The 6,323-nt window shown below is 43.2% G+C and overlaps 1 pseudogene; it reads left to right on the top strand.

The window, feature by feature from the left end:
- Positions 1 to 5,627: 5,627 nt before the first annotated feature.
- LOC123155178 (uncharacterized) lies at positions 5,628 to 5,766 on the top strand (annotated as a pseudogene).
- Positions 5,767 to 6,323: the final 557 nt, after the last annotated feature.

Below are 6,323 nucleotides of genomic sequence, written 5' to 3'. Positions count from 1 at the left end.
GCTGCTGGGCACGAACCGAACGCAGCTTTGCTTGATCCAGACATGGGTACCTGAACATATCTATAACGTATCTGAACGTCCCTGAAGCAAAGCAGCTTTGCTTGATTCAATATCTTGGAATCATCAACTGTTCGTCTCTCAGTCAAAGAAACACCTGAAAGTTGACCATCAATCAGCGCTCAAGCATCTAATTTGCTAAGTTTTACTACTAGCTTTTACAGGCATTTGCTTTGACCAAAAAAGAAAAAAAAACTAGCTGGAAGCAAACTCAAAATGGACTGAGCCATCCTGAAGCCTCAACACCACCGAAAAGATGAATGAGATTTAGGTTCAGGGTGAAACTGTCTTCCCCATATCAACTAGGGAAGTCCACGATTTGTAATAACAGAAACCATCAGTTGAGCTACTGCTAACGAAATAAAATCAGTGAAAAATGAGCCAACAGCACTGAAGCTCTGCGCCATGGATCAGACGGAGTCTCTGAGAATTCTGCGCCGAGTCTCTGAGAAAGTTCGACGGTACCAATATGCCTCCCAGTTTATCGGCGGTAGAAGCTGCCCCCACTGCTGTTCAAAATCTTGGAATCGTCGACCGCCAGTGTCTCGGTCAAGGAGAACATCTCAAGGCTCAAGGTTACCATCACAGACTAGCTCGTCAACCAACTAACATGCCCCCACTACTGACGGCGGCATTCTGAAGCAGTAACACTACCGAATAGCTGAATGAGATTCCGGTTCAGGGTGACAGACAAGTTGTCTTCCCCATACCATAGATTACCCATCAGCTCATCAGGCATCTAGCTTGCTCATATAATTACCTTACAAGCATTTGCTTTCGCCGAAAACTAGTAGTAGAAAGCAACCTCAAGATGGAGATAACTGTCCATTATTACTGACGGCAGCATCCTGAAGCATTAACACTACTGAAGAAATGAACGAGATTCCACCTCAGGGGGACAAGCTGTCTTTCCTACATCAGGCAGGGAAGTCCAAATGATCAGGTATTCAAAATTCTGGATAAAACAGTGAGCATGTAGGAGATGGGAGCTTCCATGTGGGGTAGCACATTATAAGATATACTAGATCGTCGAATGCGCGCGTTGCTGCGCCAATCCATTTTGGCAATATAAAATTAATGATTGATGCAGTTATATGCAAGAGTAGTATTTTGATTGCATGATATAAATATGAAAACAAATTCAAGGGTATTAGTTTTAATCATGTGATATAATTATCACGCCCATGAATCATGGTTTTTGACCAGTGTTTTGTCACCTGAATATGTTGATTAATATTTTTTGTATGAATATGTTAGATGGTAAGAAGGTTGGTAAGTTTCAATTTTGTAAAAGAATGGCAAGGGTTCTAAACCATGGGAGGGACAGGAATCAAGAGAGGCAAGGCAAAAAATGTTGGCACTCAAATACTTTATGGATAACTACAACAGCTATGCGGTATACATGAGGAGCGAGCACAAGTAGTATCCAGTACTGGTGAATAATTCTGAAGAATTAATATTGCAAAAACCCACCACCAAGATGTGCTCAAACTTGAGCACTTTAAATTAACAAGTGGATGGAAGTTTCTCAATATATCGATGTCTCAGTTTTACAAAAGAAGGCAACTGCATATATTAGAAATTTGATCTCTAGCCTACATGTGGTATAGTAGCAACAACCATTGTACGCCATGAATTAAAAAAATGTATAATCTTTTTAATGATGTATGGTTCAATCTTTTTAATGATGTAGGATTCATTCCTTGTTAACATACATCAGGTGAACCAATCTTATGAAATAGAATATTTACTGGGGAAACCTATGCTTCATGAGTGTTCAAAGGTGAATCTGACAAATGCATAATCAAGATAGTTATTTTGAAGGATAAAAGGATGAAGTATATTAACATAGATCAACTTGGATAAGATACCTACATGGATGAGCCTTGAAAGGGACTTGCGCATTACAGATTGTTCTCCTGGAGAGAGAAAGAGGCAAACACGAAGCGGCCGACAACCACAACAGGATGGGATGGTTTTGTTGTTAGACCCTGCCCACCACAGAGGCACATAGCTCTCTCTCCCTTATGGCTGCCATTAGGCGATAATAGGTGTGAGAAACAAAAGAACAAGATAAGAACTCTTGGAAAAGAACAACAAACATTTGTTGCTCCTGTTGCCTACTGTATTCTAATCAATACGATTATTGGCCCAACATTAAATGATCTCGTTGGCAATAGAAGTTTTAGCAGGATAAAAAGTATGAAGCAAGCAAGTGGCCATAAACTGTAACCTTGATATAATAAATAATATTTGACAACTGTGGAATTTCATACTTCGATTTCCCCCAAAGTGATATAGTACTTGATAGTTCCAGCTGTGAACCCTTCCCTGCAGTCTCATCCCAAGGAAAAAGAACCAACTTTAAGGATACATGCAAATATAAAGGAGCAGAAGATATATTGGTACACATGAAAAATAAATATTGGACCAAAAAAACACAATGCTGTCTAGCTTCAAGAGGTAAATAACTATGATAATGTTATTTACATGCTACTTTAGTATTTATATCCCATCTCGCATCGAGGTGATCTCCTCGGATATGAAGGACTCTTCCTTGAACAACACAGTACAATATATGCAGTTTAGAATTCATATGGAATATAAAATTAAATAAATTTGAATTAGAAAGTGAAAAGTGAATACTGCACTTCTAATATTATGTCGAAATTTGACTGGTCCATCAAATATACAGTTTTTGACTGAACTATACTGTTTTGGGGCACTTCCCTGAATATTACTGGTACAGTACATCATTCCTTCTCACTATGTTTCTATACAGAAATTTGGAGCTGCCATTGTACCGACATTATCATTGCATTGATTCCTTTCAATTAATTCTTCCTAAATACCCACTCCCTGCCTATATATCCATCGGGACAAAAAAGTAAATGATACTGAAAAATCAACAGTAACATCAGAGATAGCAGAGATAAGAAGTGAGGGAAGAGAGCCCATCAAATATACAGTTTCAGACTGAACTATACTGTTTTGAGACACTTCCCTGAATATTACTTGTACAGTACATCATTCATTCTCAATTTGTTTCTCTAGAAATTTGAAGTTGCCATTGTACTCACATTATCATTGCATCGATTCTTTTCAACTAGATCGGGATCGCGCCGTGGCGCGAGGGTGCCGGTACAAACGTTTGTATGCACATAAGAAGAAGCTACTTAACAATGCATGAACATAGAAAGCATGTTTCACGATAGGTTAGCACCAAATATCTTAGGCATAGAAGATACGACAACATATGCTTAAAGACAATTTACAACTATGCATAGATAACTTTAAGTTTTAGGCATAACGTAGACGTTTAGGCATAGAAGATACGACAACACGTCGCTTACAGACGTTTTAGGCATAGAAGATACGGCAACACGTCGCTTACAGACAATTTACAACATGGGCCTTGCCGTCCTCATGAACAACGCGTTCATACTGAGCCAGTGATAGTCCAAGGTGTGCTAGGAGCATGCCAAGAACTGCCGTGTGTGGGATCCTAAACACTTGCTGGGTGTCCTGCAGTTCCCAATAACATAAAACATAAGGCCTTGGGGAATTGCCCAAAACAATTGCATTACAACATGGAGGATTTAGAGAAATCAGTTGCGGACAAAAGCAACCATAGTGATAAAAAAGATATGCCAAGCCTATCGTTTAATCAGGATTTTGTTTAGGATGTGCCAAGCATTTAAAAAAACAGACTGAATGAGGATTTTGTTGCAAACAGACTGAATGATGGAATGAGAAGAGGAATATATTCATGAAATGAAGCAAGAGAGATAAAGCTGAAAGGAGAGAAGTGCAGAGCTTGCAGGTGAAAAACATCATATAAAATGTATAATCACCAATCAGGCAATTTCAAGATATCATGACTTATTGCTGTGATTAAAACAAAGCTAGTTGATGAATGACTGGAATCAGCTATTTCACTGAATAAATATATTCATGGCGTAGTTTTATTGAATTCATGCTCCAGCCAACTCATCCAAAAGTCCAAACTGATGGAGGGAGGCAGGCAATATATTTCAACACTCCCCCTCACGTCTAGGCTATTTTAGTCCTTAGACGTGGGATCGATGTAGGCCGCAGAATCGCTTTATTTAATACTGCGTTGGCAGGGTCTTGAACTCAAGATCTCTTGGCTCTGATACCATATTGAATTCGTGCACCGACCAACTCATCCAAAAATCCGAACTGATGGAGGGAGACGGGCAATATATTTCAACAAGTTTCAGTTTTGTGCCATGAAAAGAGGTCGTCGAGTGTGATATCCAGAACAGAGATGGCCATATATATGAAGAAAACAAACTCTCTAAGGAACACATGCAGGTAGGTATTTTTTTCCTGCATTCTATTGCTTCTACCTGAATCTCAAGGTATACAGTGACAGCCACGATTAACAGAATTAAGCAACAATGACATGCTCTCTGATTTCAATGTAACATGTTTCAATTCCTCTATAACCCCTGTGTTTTATCAAAACAAGCGCACAAACAAGATAATCATCGAAACAATATTATGTTCTCAGCAAGGCTATGTGCATTCTTCTCAAGTCTGAGTATGCACGTACAGTGGTCTTAGATCAATTGATAATCACCAGAACTAACTACAATACATAGTCTGTGAATCAAAAGTGAGAAAATACCAGGAAGATGATTTGTGTAGTTGCAGGAGCTTAGGGGAAAGGAGAGTAGGCGGACCTGCTTGCTGGAGCTCCTTGATGTTAGAATTCAAACTGTATAGAGATAGGACTCTGTTTAACTTGTGTTCTCCCTCTATCTCTTCTTCTCTCCCGTATCTTCTGTAATCTCTCGATCTCTCTTGTAGATCGCAACTTGTACGCCAAGGCTATTGCCATATATATATATATATATATCAATGCGGCCCGAGACAAAGGGTTCAACGCTTCCAACCTATTTTACATGGTAGTCAGAGCCTCTTCCTCATAGATTAAAGATCGCATCTAGCTACCTCCCAAATATCGCATCAAGCTTCCTCCCTCGACCGAGATCATGTCCACCACCGCCGCTACATCGCTGTCCGGCACCTCGGGCGCGCTCACCACCTCCCTGTCCTCCACCTTCGCACCGTCCTCGTCCAGCACCACCGCAGGGTCTCTCGGATCGCCACCACATGAGAAGCTCACGAGGGGAAACTTCCTCTTATGGAAGGCCATTGTGCTGCCTCAGATTAAAGGCGCCCAGATGGAACACCACCTCGACGGGACGAGCCCGCCACCGCCGGCCACCCTCACCGTTACCAAGGACGGCAAGGAAGAACAAGTCTTCAACTATGCCCGACCTCTCTGGTACGCACAACAGCAGCAGCTTCAAGGGTATTTGATGGGATCTCTCTCCCGCGATATCCTTGCACAGGTCGCGACGTTACAGACGCCGGCCGAAGTTTGGAGCGCCATCCACGCCATGTTCGCCGCTCAGAGCCAAGCCCAAGCCATCAATACCCGCATCGAGCTCACTAACCTAAAAAAAGGTAACCTGACCATGGCTGAATATCTTGGCAGGATCAAAAGCCTCATCGATGAAGTCGCGAGCACTGCCGCGGCTCTCTGCGATCCGGAAATCGTCTCCAAGATCCTTGCTGGCTTGGACATGGAGTACAATCCGGTCGTGTCTGCCCTTGCTGCTCGGGTGGAACCCATCACCGTCCAGGAGTTGTACAATTAGCTGCTGAGCTTCGACGCCCGCCTCACCCTCCTTCATGGCGGCGATCTTCGGCAGTCATCTGTCAACTCTGCTGCTCGTGGCCGCGGTCGTGGGCACGGTCACCAGGGGCAGAACCACGGCGGTGGCCGCGGACGCGGCACTCCTCAGGGCGACGGCGCTCGCTCTGGTGGGAGCTACGGCAACGGGGGCGGCTACAACAACTCCACTAGCAGTGGCGGCGGCTTCAACTCCAACAACAGCCGCCGGCCTCCCGCCTCGCGTCCTCGCCCCCGTTGCCAGCTTTGCAAGAAATCTGGCCATGAGGTCATGGATTGCTGGCATCGCTTCGACGACAATTTTGTCCCTGACGCTCGCCATGTTGCTGCAGCCATGCGCGAACAAGGAGGAGATGGTGTCTGGTACGTTGATTCCGGTGCCACCGACCATGTCACCAATGAACTAGAGCAACTTGCTCTTCGTGAGAAGTACCACGGCGCTGATCAGATCCATACTGCCAGTGGAGGAGGTATGGACATTTGCCACATTGGTCAAGCTTCAATTAATTCCCCTAGTCTTAAACGTGATCTCGTCCTT

The sequence above is a fragment of the Triticum aestivum genome, chromosome 7A (genome assembly GCF_018294505.1).
Source record: "Triticum aestivum cultivar Chinese Spring chromosome 7A, IWGSC CS RefSeq v2.1, whole genome shotgun sequence".
NCBI lineage: Eukaryota > Viridiplantae > Streptophyta > Magnoliopsida > Poales > Poaceae > Triticum > Triticum aestivum.
This window is presented reverse-complemented; position numbering and strand designations above follow the sequence as displayed.